This window comes from Falco punctatus, assembly GCF_963210335.1.
Source record: "Falco punctatus genome assembly, chromosome: 3".
In the NCBI taxonomy this organism is placed as follows: domain Eukaryota; kingdom Metazoa; phylum Chordata; class Aves; order Falconiformes; family Falconidae; genus Falco; species Falco punctatus.
Genome location: NC_137582.1, coordinates 95,598,209 through 95,616,860, shown reverse-complemented (window position 1 = coordinate 95,616,860; position 18,652 = coordinate 95,598,209). Strand labels below are relative to the sequence as shown.

Genomic DNA, 18,652 nt, shown 5'->3' with positions numbered 1-18,652 from the left:
TCTAATGGGATTTTTACTGGTCTGCAAGGAAGGAACATACAATCACAATGGAGAAGTTTGGAATGTTTAGAAACAATTGAACTAAAGCATTGTTCAGCAAGTACTGAGATTCGGACTGAAAAAGCAGAAGCCCCCCAACCCTGCCTCGTCTTCTGAATTTTTGTGAATTTGAAGTAGTGCAGTACCTCTGGGCTTCTAGTGGCAACAGAAAACTAAATTTAATGTTGTATGGAGGAAGCTTGTGTCACCGATGCAAAGAGTAAAGCTGAGAATAACTGTTTCCATCCATTCAAGTAATCTGAATAATGCACAGCCCTCTGAATTAATAGGCAGGAAGTCAATCATGTTATTCTGTTAACTTTATAAACCTCAGAAAGCCGTGACTTGAGTGGATAAAGAATGTCAGCAGAACTTGAGTGGCATTTAGCAATGTACAATTAATTTGGAAATGTGTGTTTAAAGGGCAGGAGACTGAGTGAAACAGTTTGCTCTCCTGGAGCAGGTTTGCCTCTTCAGAAGAGATGTAAAACCAAAGTTGTGAGTAGTAGTAATACTGCTTGGGCTTCACCTGTGATGTCAGTGTGGGATCTACCTGTATTTTTATGATAATGTCTGTTGGTTAAGGCATTCTTCACTTTATTAAACTGCTGCTGCACCTCTGCAATGATCAGAGATGTAGGGTTTACATGTCATCTCACAAACACTGAGGTTCCTTGAGATATGTGATGCTATTTGTAGTCCTGAAGTGCTTGATTATTAGCTGTAATTATTTGGTGAATGAAGTGGTAGTCACCTGAACATCTTGAAATGGAGGCTGGTCAACAATAGCATAGTGGTGAACAAGAAAGTGAATGCAATTTGTTAAGATCAGTGAGCTGCAGATGCAGTAGATATCCAGCCACTGGAATCTAGTTCATTTGCCTATCTCCTCCCAGGAAGGTTTTAATTTTCTGATGCCCTTTTGTCATGTCTGATAATATCTTGAAAGCAGGACGTAGGTATAGTCTGACTGGTAAAGCAAAGCAGTACTATTGATCCCTCTCTCCTCTTGAACACTAGGGTGTGTTTCTGGCAACCTGAGGCATTTGGGTGACTTTCAGCACCCAAACTGACCCTGCTAAGGCCAGGGGCTGGGTTTGCCCTTGAGCCCCCAACCTTGCAAGACCAAGCCCTCAGTATTTTAAAACATTTAAATATTTTAAATGGAGCTGGCAAAAGCGAATTTCTTGGATGCTTGCAGTACATATAGACTCAAGACAGAGATCAGGCTTTAGTACATGTTGGCTCACGATGGAGAGGCTTAACAGCGGAGCAGGTAAGCCTTCTGCTGCATGGGCTGGAGTAGGTGGCCCTGCTGTTACCTCCTGCCCTTGGTTGTGCTGGTGTCTGGCAGACGTAGGGTGAAAATGTGTAAATGTAAAGGATAAGCCAAGCTGAACTCAATACATGAAAATCTGTGTGACAACTGTATGTTTAGGAGAGTCATGGCTTCCAATTAAAAAGTGAGATCAGGATTGGATCCTGTAAATTTGCCTTCAGACTTTACCTACAGCCAAGCTATCTGAAAAACATCAGAGGCTTTGTAGGTAATCTGTGAATAGGTGTTCCCCCCAAATCTTTTGGGTTGAAAGACTTTGAGGGTACATTATTTTTATACTCTGTCTCTAAGGATAACATGCTGATGAACTTTTTGTTCTCCAAGATATGATGTTTAATATTATACAACCTCTAAAGAAAATGCATTCTCCAGGAGTAACTTCAAGGTAGCAATGAATGTTAACTTACTAAATATCAGTCCACAAGACTGTTAGTAAGTTAACTGCTTGGTTAAGTCCTTGCTCACATATTATTTTCTGTGTTCCAATGGTAGCAACAAGAGGCACTCGGGCCCTTTGTAACCATGTTGAGTGTAGTGATTTGTCATCCAAGCCAGAAAATTAATTTCTATTGGAAGTGTAGTCAAATGGGCCTTTGCTGTCTGAAATGTCAAGGAAGATGTCTGTGAACTGGGTGCCTCTTGAAGAAATACCCGGGTACTGCGAATGCAACAGAAGTGCTATCTGAATGTTGGCTAAGTGGGAGGAAAATTTGCACTACTATGTTCACTGGACTGGTGCCAGCCAAGTTTGGAAAGTTCTGTCTTGTACCATGCAGCTTCTTTTCTAGAGTAAACTTCCCCATAACTCTTCATGCAGTGCCACATCAGTGCCACTTGACTTACTGATTTCATCCTGTATTTATTAGTTCAGAGCACTTGTTCTTTAAGATGCATTTATCCTGGGCTTGTAGTCCGATATCTAGATCTAGTAAACCCGCTACAGACTTGCACAACTTCAAGCATGTGCATGGGTCCAGTTACAGGACTTCAAACTACTCTTGATTAGATCTAGTCTAATTTCACTCCTGATTAACTGTAGATGGTAAAAACAAGATGATAGACAAAAAGGCTTTGTAAAGTAAATATTGAGCATTGCTACTGTGCAATGAACCCCTGAGATGTACAAAAGGCAGTGCTGTACTATTTCTTTACCTGGGGCTGGTTAGCCCATTTGCCCTTCTATGGGGCTGGGGGTAAAAGTTCCCCTAGCATTTTACACCAGCAAGGTAGGTTAGAGCAACCCAATACCAGCATGAACTAATACTGGTCTGGAGCAGGGAACAGTGGGGTCAAATTATTCTGGGATGCAGGACAAGAGTAAGAAAATTTAGACAGTGAGAAGGAGGAGATGACCTAGCACATGTGACATGCCTTGTCCAGCAAGGAAAAAGAATTAAAATTAGTTCAGATCCTGGAAGGAGTCTTCCTCCAATGCAATTAGCTCAGGATTACTTATCACTTGTGACTTGCTGTTCTTCTGCAACTGAGGTAACTACTGGGCTTGTCTCTTGCAGTAGGTTTCTCTCTTTGTTGGGAGGCAACAGCTTTTCAGTCCTTCATCTTGTGGTGTTCAGGTAGGGTAGGATGGTGAAAGAGGCAGAGAGAGATATTGCTTCAGTGAGGTTCATCAGCCAGGTTTGGAGGTTGGGGTGCTTGGCTCTTTGAGCTTTTTCTCTGGAATCCCAGGAAATCTGAGGTGGAACCAAATGTTTCCATTTCTACATTGAAAGCACTTGCCGAAGTAACGAAGGGCTGTAAATGAAGAAATGCGGTAGGCTTGGGAGAAGGACACGTGAAGCTCGGGTGCGAACAGTGGAGCCAAGAGCATTGGAAAATGGGATCAAGTGGCATAAAGGAGGTAAAGTATTGCTAAACCTAATACTTGATTTTTTTTTTTTTTTTGCTGAAAAAAGAAACTCCCCCCAAAAGGCGTGCATGGGATACCTAGTTGTGTGACACTCCTTCATACTCTGAGGCCTGCTATGCCACTTAATCTAGTTTTTCCCTCTTCATGGCACGTAGAGCTGAATTATTGCTCTGAAATGTCTAAGTTTCCACTGGTTTTGCAGTTGAGTTATGGAAATCTAATTTGACCTGGTGGTAAATAGTTTTTTTTAAGTCAGACTTTTTAATGTAATTGTTGCACTTTGGAGGACTGGCTGGAGCAAAGTATGGTTGAATCAGCTTCATGTAATGGACTGGCTTGAAAAATAAATTAATTGGATTCTTTAAGAAAACACTGCTATGCTTTGGCTAAGGTTGCACCGACACACGTTGTAAACTCAGCAGCACTTCTGAACAAAATGCAGAAGTAAATGTTTTCTTAGCTCTAACAATCATTGAGGCCATCTTTGGTTGTCACATTCCCTGTTCATATATTATTTTTATGTTCCCAGCATACAGAAACAGCAGCTAGGGGAAGTTTTTACTTTGCATTTGACAAGCTACATTTTGCTATTTTTCAACTTGCCTTTTTCCCTCTTGCTGTGAGGGATTATGTCTGGGGCTTAGAAACTACAACTGTTGTTTAGATATGTACTATGAATTTCAACTTTATCTCTGCAACTTCTGTATTGCTGTCATTTTATTGTTTAGGTATTGGTTCCACTTAAATTTAAATCCTTTACTTGGGGGCTTTACAGCTTGTATAGTTCCTAACCAAATTTTAGATGAGAATACATTTTTAAATTGAGATTACGAAGCAGTTTACTTACTACAGGAGAAGCAGTTTAAGAAAAAAATGTAGTTATTAAAAACAAAAATTAACTAAACTTGGCAGTTGCTTTCTTCTTCCTTCCAAAGTAGCCGAAATTAATGTTTAAAAATTAATGTTGAAAGTTAATCACTTGATATATGCCATATGCTTTGCTATCTTTCCAGTCAATTGTATTGGGTCAGCTTCTCTCTACCCCTGAATCGGGCTGTGATCTGAACTGCATCATAACACATGAAAAATGTGGGGGATAAGGGTGTTTCATCTAGCTTTGGTTATGTATTACACTGGAATTTGTTCAGACCTTATCTAAGGAACTGCTGAATTGCTGCATTCATGGCAGCACACAAATGACTATGCTGGATATGGAGGATGGGGGGAAACCAGGATTCTGCTGATATTCACAGCTGTTACGGGCTGGACTGCAAGCTAATGGAGAGAAGATGGGAAATAACGCAAAAATTAATAGCAGTAATATTACGGGGTATATTTCTATACTGTGTATATTTAATATAAAGAGTATCATAGCTGAATTAATATGCTTCAGAGAATTTGCACGCAAAGACTGATAATGCTATACGTGGCTCGGTCACTCTGCAGCACTTCTTACAAATTTACCTGCTGCTTTATTATTATTTTTTTTTCCCCTTCCTAATTCCATGTGAGGCTTGAAATGGTGTGGAAAGCGAGCTGAGCTTTGTGTAAGATGGGAAACGTGCTCTCCTGGCCACAGGCAGGCTGATCCATTGCGGCAGGCAGAGGGAAGAGAGGGGGGTTGGCCAGCTGGTGCGATGCGTAGGTGCTCCTTGAGTGTGTACTTACGTAACCTTCCCCAAAAATCAGGCCCTGACAGCTCCGGAGAAACTTGGCTTGTCAGACTGCACGTATGCCACCTGAATTCCGAGGAGCTGGCATCTCTTGCAGGGCAATTACGTGAGCGGCTGTCAAACGCAGGCAGCGGTGAGGGCAGTGCCTGTGCCAGGGCTGCTGCCTACATCCCTCCGTGGGATGAGGCTGCCTGTGCTGGAAGGGGAACTCGTGGACCCTTCCAGCCTGAGAGAGCTCTTGGGAGGGAAAGACTAGGTCTGTCCTGGTGTTTCCTAGAGTTGTTTGGGGTGTGTGTGGTGGTTTTTTTGTTTTGTTGTGTTTTTTTTAACTGATGAAATCACTTGGCACTGCTTTTATAGCCCCCTCTTATCAGGCCAGTTGGGCTTTTTTTTGCCCAAAAACTGTCCAGGCTGAAGGCAAGTGCATAAGATTGTGTCCCCTCATTCCAGGCTGCAGCACTCCGGGCCAGATCTGCAAGGTGATTCAGCTGCTTCCAGCCTATGTTGGTGCCTGAGAATGTAGCAAAAGTGCCTCTGAGTCAGGCACCCTGCTCTGTTGACTTCAGTGAGGATTAGATACCTTACCTGCTCAGGCGCTTTGAAAGAGACATCTGACATTTGTGAATGTCTAAGCAGCTTTGAAAATCCTGATCTTCCTCTTTTAATCTTTGGCTTCTAAGTGTTTCAACTGTCTGGCAATTCTAATTGTTCTGAATATACTCCAGGCTTGTTAAACACACAGTAACTCCTCTCGTGCTGGTTACACGCGTGTCCATGTGAAAGGCTGTGCCATCACTCTTCATCATAAACCACAAATGCAAAGAATTTCTGTAAGGGTCTTAGATATCTTCTGCGGTTCCCATCTCTTCCATAAACTGTAGAAAATACATCTCTGTAAATGAATGACATCACCTTAGTCCCATCAGCTTTAAGATTGCCCCTGGGGCTGCAATCCTTTTTTTGCAGTTGCTTTTGCTTGGCTCTATAGAGCTTCTAAATCCTGAACTACCCATTTGTTGTGACTTGGGTCCAGCTTCCTTCTCATATCTCACTCGTTCACCTTCACTCTTCTACTTCCATTACCATCTACCAAGAATTTTCTTACCTAGCTCTTTTTCAGTGGTCCATCTGATGGCGTTTGGCTTCCCAGTTGCCTGCTCTTGATTTCAACTCACATCAGCCATGAACTTAATTTTCCTGAAGTGAGATGGACTTTGCTTGATGTTTGTTGGACTGCTTTTTATTCCTTTGCAAGTCACTCTGCTTGATCTTCCTTCAAAGATATCACTTCAGTATATTCTAGAGCTGCAAACTGTCAATTGGTTTTAGAAGGAAACCAGACTTTTCAGTCTTTACATACAAATAATTTATTGAATCCTAGGTATTAAAAACAACCAACCAAACACAAACTCAACCTCTCTGTGGAAAATGTTATGCTAAGTGTTTCAAATGGAGACCTTTACTTTTTGGCCAAACATATTTTGTTTCTTCCTTGAAGACCCTCTCAAAGTGATTAGGGTACAATTTTCACTGACATTTCCACAAGATGTGCTTTTGTTGTCAGTCCTACTGTTGCTCCCTGCTGCTTCCTCTTTGTCTCTCTTCAAAACTGAAGCACAAATTCACCAGCCAGCCCAAGCTGCATGTCCCTGGGTGCCTACAGCTCCTTCCTGAAGGTGAGGGCAAACATTCTTCCCAAATGCCTTGTCTTTTGGCTTTCTTGGGGCTGGGGACAGCTGATGGGTATGACTGCCCTCAGCTGTCTGCAGGGACCCTGTGGGGCTGCCTTTATCTCTGGGGAGGGTTCAGGAGGAGGGAGGGGGTTGTCTGGCAGCATTGTGGCTGCAGAGGGGGCAGGGTGCCAAGCTGGCTCCCTCTTTTCCTTCTTGGTAAGACACAGGGGTTGGTGCTTATGTCCCTGAAGTGGATCTTGAAGGACAATCCACTGGTGCTTTCCCCATGTGTGGAGCAGGGTGAGGAGGGAACTGCTGCTCTGGGTGTCTTCTCCCCCCACCCCCCTTAATATTTTACCCCTCTGCTGTTCGTTAGCTCTAGATGTTCTTGTTATCCCTTATAGCTTGGCCACACCTATGTAAATCCCTCAGCGGTGCAGCCTTGCTGATGTTTTGCAGAGATGGATTATACAGGCTCATGTGCTGTGTATTGCTGGGGAGGGGTGGGGAAATCAAAGCACATGGTTTTGTTGGGTGGTTTCTTTCCTGTTGTAATTGCAGCTTTCCATTTTCATTTAAAAATCTCAAAGCATTTTAGCTACCCTTGCAGGGGGCTGCTATTTCCACTCCTGTTCATCTTGTGTTTAGAAGATCTTTTAATAGACATTATCTATAAAGTGTAAAAATAATAATAATTTATTTTTTTCTGTGTTAATATTGATAATTAATTGGAAAGAAAAAATCTTGTAGTAAACATGGCTACTAAAAGTTAGGGAAGAGGCTTCCACTGATGCTTAAATGAATGGCTATAGCAGCCAGAGGACCATAAAGGTGTGGGGTTGAATGTAAGCAAAGTTAAACTAATATACACCAGAAGGTAGATTCTTGCACTGGCAAAATGCCTGGAACTTTTGAGGGATATTGAGGAATAGCCTAAGGCCCCAAACCTTGTGGCTTTCAAGGTTTGCTTCTTTCTGTCTTATATGGTTTGTTTGTCTTTATTTTGTTTTTTAGGAAAGTCTTTCAAGTAAAGTTCTGACATGAGACCAGTACTTCTGGAAAGGTTAACTCAGCCATCAAGTTTGTTTGTTCAGCTTGGGGTGGCTTGCTAGCATGGTTTTTTTTTCTTTTGGTGAAGTGATGTTGTATCTTTGTCTAGTCATCCTTATCATGTGTATGAACATATTTGCCCTTTCTTGTGTGTTGCCCAGCCCAAAGCACTCTTTTAGCTTCACATGCTTGCAGAAGACCTATGTGCTGTTCCATGCTGTGGGCGGAGGAGGAGGTCAGGTGTGAAAGCTGGCAGAGCTTGAGGGCAGGACTGAAATTTTTGGATCCTCTGAAAGCGCAGTAGCACTGATGGTTTATTTTTTTTGGTCTGGACTTGGATGTGAGTTGGGAAGGGAGGCAGCTCACCTGGCTGCTGGGCTGTACAGGGGCTTCACTGCCGTGTGCCTGGCGTTGCCTCTGCCCTTGCTGCTGACACGCTGTGTCTGGTGCTTGTGTAATGGACTGCTGTGGCTTGCAGGGGCTCAAAAGGAGTTTCAAGAGTTTGGGTAGCCTTCATGTAGGGCAGAACATCCTGGAGTGCGGTTTTCAGCAATTTAAGGCATGCGTGTGCATTTTTTCCTTCTTGTAAATGGGCTTTCAAAGGTGAGTAATGCTCAGTTTGGGGAGGACACGCAGAGCAGCGTGGTGTGCATTTTAGCATGCCTTATCTGCATGTGTGAAAATACCCTTTTGTACACATGGTTCCTCCTTGTTTCCCACATTTTGGGGGGTGGAGGAAAGGGTGTGAAATTTGGAGCATGTTCCAGGAAAAACAGTTGGCTCCTACCTCAAGGCAATGCAAGGCTGGCCCCTTGCCACGTTTTGGACACTTTGTTCCTGTTTGCAGAGGGAGACCAGTGCTTCAAAAGGAGGAGGGTGAGGGGGCTGGAGGAAGAAGCAGCTCAAAAGGCCGGGCAGACACCTGCAGAACAAGGAGGCTGTTGAGCTGGGTGCAGGATGGGCAGCATACCCACCTGTGACCTGGTGGGACTGCGTGCCCAGCCGAGCTGGAGCAACCTAGAGAGCAGCCAGGAGCACTCCTTGAAGCTTCTCCCCTGCTGTGCTGGGTGTGCAGGCATTTTGAAAGAGGCAGGTTTGGGCGTGCATGGAAGCCTCCTCTTCCACCTTTTATGATCGGTGCAGCTTGCAAGGAGAAGCTGTCATTTTTTCCCAGGGCGTGTAGAACCAGTTTTGCTGGTCCAGTGTGCTGTGGAGCCAAGGTCTATCATGAAATGGGCCGTGATGTATCTGCCTGTTGGTGCTCTTGATTTGTGGGAAAGGTGCAGACGGGGAGCTCAGGCTGTGTGTGCTGTCTTGGCCACCTGCAGGAACATCTATTTTTCTCAAAGGGCTGTCACCATGCGGTGTTGCAGAGTTATTGGCCACTGGCTAAGCACAGTTTCAAATGGTGGTTATGGAGGTGTTAGCCAAGCATAGCTTCCTAAAGGAAGACTTTTCATTTTGCTGCTATTTTATTTTTTGCTTACATTGTCATGTTTGGGACTTCTAATGCCCCTGCTTCTCCAGAAAATAGGTGGGATTGCCAGCTTTCCTGATTTGAGTCCTGTGGCACTTAGTGTGGCTTTTTTTTCTCTTGAAGTGCATGGTCTTAAGATTTTCTGAATGTGGGAATCTCAGATTGCATAAAACATGGTTCTAATTCTGATGATGAAGAAAAGCTTAAATGTACTGGTGCAAAAAAAACCCCAACCCTATGAATAAAAGAAACTTTGGTTTCCGCTCTTGTTTTCCCTAAATGTTTTTAATTATTTTAAATAATTAGCATTGGAAATGCTGCAGTAGCCACTGCAGGCAGTGTTTTTAAAAAGGTTGGATCACAAACTAGTCAAGTTGGGTAATAGCCTCCTCGCTGTGTGGGCAATGATGACTGATTCTCTAGGCTCTGTTTGTGCAGACACTTCCCTTTGTGATGGTTCTGTGCATGCCAGTGCACAGGTGAAACCTTGTACAAGTTTTTGCAGGATTCTGTCCTGCAAATTAAGTTTCTACACAAAGTCACCCTTAGAACTAAGCACTGAACCGCTTAGGGACTTGATCTTGCAAAACTTTTGCTTGCAAATGGTTTTTACTTAGCAAATCTTCCTCAAAAAAAAAAAAGTTTTGAAAGCTCAAGATTTCAGTGTAGTCAAGTAAAGCCAGTTTAGGTCATAGGTTTGGTTTAGTAAGGCTGCTGGCTGCCGAGCTTATGGGAAACAGCTTCTTCACCATGCTCCTATCCATGCCCTCTTTTTGCTCCCTTCTGGTATCCCTAGCATGCCAGGCTTGCCAAGGGGAATTAATGCATATGGACTCAACCCTGAAACTGAAGGGGTGGTGGGAACCACCTTAGATTTGATCCAGAAGCAGAGTGTTTTCAGTTTTGCACTCTGTCAACAGCATTTGTCCTGTTTAAAAAAAATAAAAATAATTGAGGATTTTTTTAGATAATTAAATGTATGAAAACTGAGTGAAGGGCTTTTTCAAAAAAAAAAAAAAAAAAAAATGGAGGTGTGCTTGGAGCTGCTAGAAGCAGTCCAGCTCCGGGACAAAAGCTGGAATGCCACATTCCATTTAAATTCACTACCTTCTGGTTGGGAAATTTGAGCATGTCAAAATGTTTAATTCTAAAAATCTCAGGAAACAGAATAAGTCTGTGTTGAAAAGAGCCATGTATTTCCCAGCCCTGCAGAGAAAATGGCTTTTTTGTTGATTTTCGCTAAAAAAAAAAAGACTGTCTTGACAACAGGGTTCTGTGAAATTTTGTGTATGTGAGAAGTGTGGAGTGCCATGCTGATGCAGGTTTACATCTTTTATCACAGAATTAAGTAATTAATAGTTTAGCCTGTTTGTTTTACCACTTTTCTATATACAGAGCTGTACAACTTGAAAGTACTATAGGAACAGCCTGAGAAGCACATGTGGTTTTACTCCCTTTTGCTACCTCCATTCTCATCAGACTTATTTCCACCAGTCAATTGGACCTTTGCATGGTCCATAAAGTAGCAGCATAAAGTAGAATAAAACAACAAAAGAACCAAGCTTTTGTTTTGCTATGCAAATACTGCACTGGAAAATCTGTTGGTGTCAACGCTAAAATTAAGAAGCAAACCTTGCCCAGTATTGATGGGTTGTTTTAAACACAATTACTCTTCTATTGCAATTAATTTCCTCCAGATAAGCACATTTCATGACAGTTTGCAGTCTGCCTACAGGTTGTGCTCCTGGTTTTAGCCACAAGCGCACGTGTGGGCTGTGGGATGGGATAACACTGTGGTCCAAGGGCTGTGTTTGGGAATACCTCAGCACCGGCACTGCAATAAGCCTGGCTGAGTCTCTTACATTGTCAGTGTCTCTTGTCTGAGGAGAGTTTGGGGCAGCCTAGGGCCTCCCCCCCCATTCCTCCAGGGCGGTGTAGCCCTGTTGGACTGCGAGTAGTGGATAATGGTGCAGGTCTGGGCTCGGCACCGCCAGTGCGCAGCATCCGACCCATCTGACTGCTGCTATGTGGCTGTGCTGTCCTGTCCCTACCTGGTGGCCCTTGTGCCACTGTCCGTGCTGCTGCAGTTGCATCCTGGCATCGCAGGCAAACCTCCCTATTGTGGCTGAGAAACCTGCCTTAGCACCTTTGCAGCAAGAGCTGCTTTTGCCTCAAACGTGGTTTGAATTCCGGCATAAACAGGGCCTTAAGCACGGTGAAAATTTCGTGTTACCAGCCAGCCCCTCTGCCTGGCGTGGGGCTCCCAGGGAGCTGCCTCCTGGAGGCAGGAGCTGTGTCCCTCAGCAAAGCTCTGCACCAGCCTTGGGGCTTTCCAAAGGAGACTGGCACTGCTGGGACACGTCTGAGATGCCAGCACGCCCCAGGGTGAACAGGGATGTGGAAATCACAGGGTTGTTTTTCTCTCCTTTTAAGCCTATGTAACGGGGCTGAAAAAGCATTTTTTCTTTAAAAAAAATCATTTTCTGCTGAAGAATGGGAGGCAGCTTAAACTTGCAATTCAGTCTTACATCTCTGTGAAACTGAAGAAATATCAGCCAGTTAGGTGTTTTAAAACATAAATATTTAATTGCTACTCAAAGGATAGGCCGGTAGTGGAAGATGGAAGAAGTTTACCATATTCTTATTATTTTTGCCTGTGGGCAAAAGTCCAACAAATCTTTCATGAGAGAGATAATTACACGAGGAAGGTACAGAGATGCGTGTTGCAGCACATGCGAATGCTGACCTGGCTGCTCCCAGCACCCGGTGGGGCTGGTGTGATGCTCAGAATTACATTTCTTTCTGGGAGGCTGGGGGAGGAAGGACTGAGGGTCTGGGGTGCAGGCAGGAGGGGCTTCCTCAACTAAAAACCCTTAAAATTTATGTTGTCGAACACTGAGGGGAAATAACTGATGCTGATGAGGGATCAGAGGCAAGTCTGGAGTCTCTGAGCATCTTCTCTCCCCTTCCATGCCAGAGCTTGCTATCGCAAAACACCTGATGGGAGGTGATGATATAATTTGCAGTCAGATAAGGACATGCATATTTATGCAGGCTGTGGGAGGTGGGAGAAGGAGCCCTTGTGCAGGAAATGTAATGTTATTTGAAGAAACATGCTTCTTGGCCACTTTAATTGGCCTTTTCATTGCAAACCTATTTTTAGCATTCACCAAGGGATTCCATATGGATGGAGATTTTTTTGATTTTTTTTTTTTGTTTTGTTTTCTTGGAGGGGACAAGATGGTGGGAGAGCTGAGGAGAGTAAGGTCTTAGCAACTTTTGCAGTTCTCTGGTGATCAAAGCTGAAAGGAGGGCAGTAATGTCAGGGAGCTCCCAGCAAAGCTGCTGGGGAATATAAACTGGCTCTATGGAGAGGGGTGAGGGGAAAAAGGGGAGATGCAGAAAAGTCATTAAAAAAACAATAGGGTGTAAAAAAGTCTTTGCCTAATCTTAAATTTTTTTGTTCTGTGTTTTTAAAATTTATTGTGGCCAAGCAAAAGGCATGCCTACCTGTAAATACAGAAACACATTTTGGATTACTTAAATTACAACAAAGGGCTATGTTTTATGTGTAGAACCTCAGCATGTATATTTTTGTGTGTGTGTGTGTGTGTGTGCCTTTTATTTCATTCAAAAGGAAGGCCTGTGAGGACTAGAAAAAGAGGAGGATACTGTCTCTTTATGAATACTAATAAGGAAATCAAGGGGGACAATGGCACTTCAAGTTTCATCTTTCCATTTCCTAGAGGCGCAAACTCTGCAAGTTGTCACCTTGGTGTATTCAGTGCCTCTTGAAGCACTAGACTCCTCCAGAGAGAATGTCAGCCCCAGCCCTGGGCAGTTTTGACAAACAGAGTATATATTGATACATGATAAAGTATGCTAGAAATCACCCCAGCGCTAAAGGCTACTATAGTTTTAATATCATCATTTGAATTAACAAGCATTCTGTGGAGAAATAATGAGCTTTCATTATTCAGAACATCATCCTTACCCCGGGAACTCAGAAACCATTAGCTCTTGAGAACTTAATGAAAAGATGATAAAGAATGTTTTAGATAAAAGTTTGAACGGGTGCACTTGGTAACTAAGGTAAAATATTAATGTTTCTCCCGGTGATGAATTGCTGTTGCTAAACTCGAGGAGACAGAGGGGTGTGCAGGTGTTCCTGTGGGCAGCGGCCAGGATGGGGGGCTGGCACCGCCAGTGCACCCCCTGCTGCCACCGGCATCCTTTGGAGAGCAAAGCGAGGCGGGGAGTCGAGGCGGGAGAAGGGGGGGAGCTGGGTGGTTGGCTCTCCCCACCAGGTATTTTCCCACCATGGGACTGAAGCTAAACATCCTAATGCTGTTTCCCTCTCATTGGGATTCCCTTTTTTCTTCTTTATTAAAAAGATAGCTGGGGCAATGCAACCATGAGACGGTGGGAAGGGGCTGAAGGAACAAAACAGAGCAGAGCAAAAAAGCCCTTCTTGAAGCTGCTGGCCCCAGGCTCGGTTCGGGCAGGTCTGAGGCGCTCAGGCCAAGTGGAGTTGCCACTTTCTGAAATTCCATATGGGTGGCTTGCTACATGTCTGCAATAAAAACCCTCGGCGCAATAAACGAAGAAAAAAAATATATAAAAGTTTAAATTTTATTGGGTGTAAAGCTCTTAAAGAACTGCTGTTCACAAAGAGTATAAAGATTGCTGAGTCTTAGCATACGTACCCCTACTAAAACGTGTTAGTCCTGCTGTTTTCTTTCTTTAACTGTAGCAATTTGCTTTCTTGCTGTTCTTTAATCCGTGCGCTTAGTGGTGCGGAGGGCTGGCAGCCTGCTTCCACCTGTGGGCGGCTGGGAGAGGCTGGCTGTCCTGCTGGAGCAGGTGGGGAGGCGGCACGGGGACCCCCCGGGTCCAGGGGACTGTGAAAGGGTTCGTTCTGGCTAAGAACGTGAGTGGGGGGAGGAGGAAGAAAACAAATGGGAATAAACTATCACATAAACAGTCTTAAGTCACGGTGTTTGCTGCTAACAGATGCATTTAGGTAAATGCTGTTACCTCAAGAGGTGTTATCTTCTGGGGATCCTTATCATAATTTTGTTTTAAATCTGAACAGCTGTTGTTTAACTACCACAGACCACAATTTATCTACAGCTTGAGGCCATAAAGGTACTTTTATTACACTCTCTTTCCTTTTTTTTTCTTCCATTTGATTTAATTTCAGCATGTCTGACACCAAAATGCTATATACAATTTGCATATTACAATATGCACTATTGCAGATTCCATACACTCCTAAATGGGAAAATTGGAACAGAATGGTAAATGGGGAAAGCTTGCAATGACAAATAAAAGAGGAAGATGAGCTCCCATGTTTCATTTACATGTAAAATATTCTGACAATAGTTGTTTCCCCAAGAACAAAGAGCTGGTTTTTCTAGGGTGACTGGTTTATGATGGCTGCAAGAAAAAAAAAAGGATGTTTTTTTTGGCACTGGAACAGAAGCATGCTTATCTGAATTGAGCCCTGGGGCTTGCCATATAATTGGAATAAAACTTAAGTCTTACTTAAGAAACCAACAAATATGGAAGCACAAACCATATCCAAAAGGAGCAGCCAGGGTGTACTAAGATCAAAAATCGCCTCTCTGCGGGCAAAGTACTGTCTGAAGCTTGAATCCTGAAGAGGACTTCAGCAAAATGTAGTTTTGTTTTGAGGCACCTGGTCTTTTTTAGTTAATAAACTTTGGAGATCATGGGATGCAGGGAGGAGAGGTGTTCCAGTTGTTCTATGGTTCTTATGTGGGATCATTCCAACCTGGCCCGATGACCCAGGTGGTATCTGCCAGCCCTAGGTTACTGCTTCCAGTCCTGCAAAGGGATCTGCGTGGATGGAACTGAGGTTTTCACTGCCCTGCTGTAGGAAAGGTGTGCGGCTCTCCTGGTATTGCCCTTTTCCTTGGGGAAAAAGGTGGCCTTTGCCTCCAGAGTTGTCAGTCCAGCAGCTTTCACCAGCACAAAAATTGTGACGGGAAATCTCCCCACATGTAAGGTTTTGGGTAAGAATTTGAGTTTGGACAGCCCTTAACACTTAACCCAAACCTCTAGAGTTTTGCCCTATATTAGTTTTATTTTGGCATAAATAATAATTACTGACTTAATTGTATGTTTAATAGCTTGACGACAGAAAATGTATCTCGCCACCTTTACTCCCCTATTTTCTCCATCCTAGCTGCGAATGTGAAAGCTGTATGCATCTCTGGGAGAGGGGTGTTCTCGTTGAACTGCTTTCCTAAGTGCAGAATACATTAATCTGTTGGCATTTATTAAAAGTAAATAAATATTATTCCATAGCTTAGCTTCTGTTTGACCTTTTGTACTCTAACATCCATTAAGTAATGTGAGACTGCTTAGCTTGGCTTTTCAAGGACAGGGTGCAGAAAACAATCTGGTGAGGTGTAAGTGGGCTGGGGTGTGTGTGACCAGTTAATAACTACCCCTCAATGCCCCTCTTGGATGCTGTTGGTGAACAAACTGTGTTTGTCTCCTTGACACTTAATGCTTAAAATGAGCACAGGTAGAGTGGGTGGGCTATGCTGTGATCCCAGAAGTCAAAAAAATTTTTTTAATATCTGTCCCAGTCAGTTTAATGTCTCTGTTTAAGCTTCCCCAACTTGGAAAAGTGGAAAGAATGAATATATTTTTTTTTCCTTCTTCCTGGAGAGGTAGCAGAAATAGGAAAAAGACACCTTAATGTAGTAGTAGACTTGTCAGCATGGAGTACTCGTGTCCTTACAGATATTGTGCAGTGCTCAGTGTCTTGCAAATGAACAGTGGTGGGATTTATTGCAGTATGTGCAGGTATGAACCAGTGGCTAATGTCTCTTGTATAATATTACTCCTGGAAGTACAACTCCACAAAGAATACTGTCTGGAATTACAGGGCAAGAGCAAGTCAACAGTTAATTGGCTGTGCTGTAATTACTTCTAGATGCATAATATGCAATACTTATAGGACTTGTAGAAGTGGCATACAAATTTCACAGTGGTCTCATGGTACTTGATCATGTGTGGAGGATTTTGGTGGTCTCTGTAGACCTTGGGATTAATGGCACTGTAATAATTTATTCCTGCTCTGCTATTTTAAAATAGTGAGTGTATTTTTATTTTCCTTTTTTTTAAAAGATGAAGTCTGCCTTTAATTGACTTATAGGGTAGAGGAAAAAAATAGGACATGCTGTTCAAAGGCTTTGTCATTCCTTGCTAGGATGGAAGTCATTCTACTTGCTTTTTGTTTGCTTGGAGTTGTTTATGCTTCTGGCGGAGCATGGAAGCAGTGTGTAGTGTGCCATGGTACTGCAGCCCAGCGGGTCTTTGAGTAACTGATACCTGATTTTCCTCACCTTTAACCCCAAGGTGTGTAAGATGCAATTTCACCGAGTTTATAGAATTACTGTTGTGGTCGTACTGGGTAAAGATCTGAAATGTCCAAGAGCTGTGTGGCTGGGAACATGGATGAGATCTCTAGGCAGCAGTGAATTCTTGTCCTGGCTATGTCTCACAGTTTCAGCAGTCCCCAGAGCTGTGGCTCTTTGGATGTTATCCAAGCCTCTGAAGTCAGCTGTAATCCTTCCCACTGCAGCTGTGAAAAGGCTCTGCAATTTGGTGGCATGACAGGCACCTACCAGGGCTGCTGAAGCCAGACTTGGGAAGTGGCCGTGGTGGGACTCCGTGCACGTGAGGTTTGTATGTGCTTAGCTCACCTGCCTTGTGCAAGGTGGATACTGAAGTTATTGTGAAGCTTTATAATATGGACTTTGGAATCCCCAAAATGCCATTTATATTTTAACTTATTAAATATGGAAATCATGTCAAAGGTAAATGTCAAGGGGCTATAAAATTACCCTTCTTATCTCCTGTACGTTTATCAGTTGATAAATGGAAAGAAGCTGCTGCCAAAATAACTGTGAATGAATAATTTATAAATGACTGATGCATCGTGTATGTTGTTTCAGGCAGAAAACAGTAGGACATCAATAATCAAAAGAAGTTGGATTAATTTAGCAGTATTTTGCAGTTAATATTTTTATCTAAATGCTGCAGTCTGGACCTTTTGTCATCGTGAGATCCTTCTCTTTGTCACTAAGGACTGATCCACAGATCACTGAAATCAATAGGAGTCAGCTGTTTACTTCAGCAGGCTGTGAATCAAATTTATAATATGCATATATAGCTTTTTTCCTCTGCACTGACAGTGTTCTGAATTTGAATTTCTTTAGCGCTGTGTGCCTTCGCACAGAATTTGGTTCAGATGTTTCTTCCCTCCCTACCTCCTTGTGGGCTGAATGTCCCAGGCAAGAAATTAGGAGAACCTGATGAAACAAAGATGAGGGAAAGGTGGCTGCCAGAAGAAATACCGATCTACTTTTGTTTATCTACATACTTTTGTTTCTGTTCACACAGAGAAAACTGATTTCTTGCAGCTTAGGTTTCAGTGCGAGGCAGACTCTTTCCAGCATCTGTTTTTCACAAGCCTACCCCAAATAGATAACATTTTGAAGGTGCGGGTTTTTTTTTTTTTTTTGCACCAGTCATCACAAATAAGGTTAAATACTGAAGAGGTAAACTAGATTCTTTCTTCCTGTTCTCTTCATGTGATTTAAATATGGACCATTTTGCCCATCACATGACAGAGCTGCCAGAGATTGCCTCAAGCTAGTTTATGGCTTTAACTAAAGGTCATTTTAGGGGGGAAAAAAAAATCCCATGGAGCAAGGGGAGGAGACAAATGTATTTTAAAAAAAATACATTAAAAAGTAGCTATTAAGCGTTTGTTCTGAAGAATACAAATGAAAAGGAGAAGCTGCCATTATGCTGGAATGAGTCAGGGGAAAGAAATAAAACCACACTAATAATAATAAACTCTTCCTCCCTCCTCACAGCGCAACGCTTCACGAAAGGAAGGTGCACAAAGCAATTGCCTGGATTTCGGTCTACAGCTTTTTCTACCTGACCTAGATATCTGACTAGCAGTTCACCACTGCAGAAAATGCCCTACTGCAAAACTCCTATCCCACTGGCTGCTAATAAGAGCAATTCTCACGTACCACTACATCCATCCCCACAATGTAATTGGTCTGGCTCTCCCAGCTAGCCGCCGCTCCTCCTGTAGGGCCACACTGTGAAGAGAAATCCCAGACCTCCCGAGGGCTGAGGGGCTCCAAAACTGCGCTATGTTATCAACAGCTACATGGTTAGCTAACTGCTGTGACTAAATGGAGATTGGGAAGCACTGCAGGCAAGGGATGAAAAGTGATGCCCTCCCATAGCACAATGCCGATATGCAGAATTGGCCGAAACAACGAAACTTCACAGACAGTGCAGCAGAAGGCATTGGCTCTCTTGTTTGGGCATTTTATTACCTGGAGCAAAATGTGCAGAGAAGGGAGATAATGAAGTACTTGACTAATTCGGTGTGATCCAGCTGGCTAAGCCAGAGGGGCTGCAGAGCAGGAAAAGCTACAGAACTCACTGCTAGCCATTTTCCCTTGATAC

The 18,652-nt window shown here is 43.2% G+C and overlaps 1 long non-coding RNA gene across 1 annotated transcript in view; it reads right to left on the bottom strand.

Moving 5' to 3' along the window:
* The window catches only part of LOC308060609, a 43,887-nt gene that overhangs the window by 11,276 nt on the left and 13,959 nt on the right, over positions 1–18,652 (bottom strand). The window contains exon 2 of the long non-coding RNA XR_013926811.1: positions 1–18,652. This exon is cut by the window's left edge and continues 11,276 nt beyond it. This is a non-coding gene — a long non-coding RNA (uncharacterized lncRNA).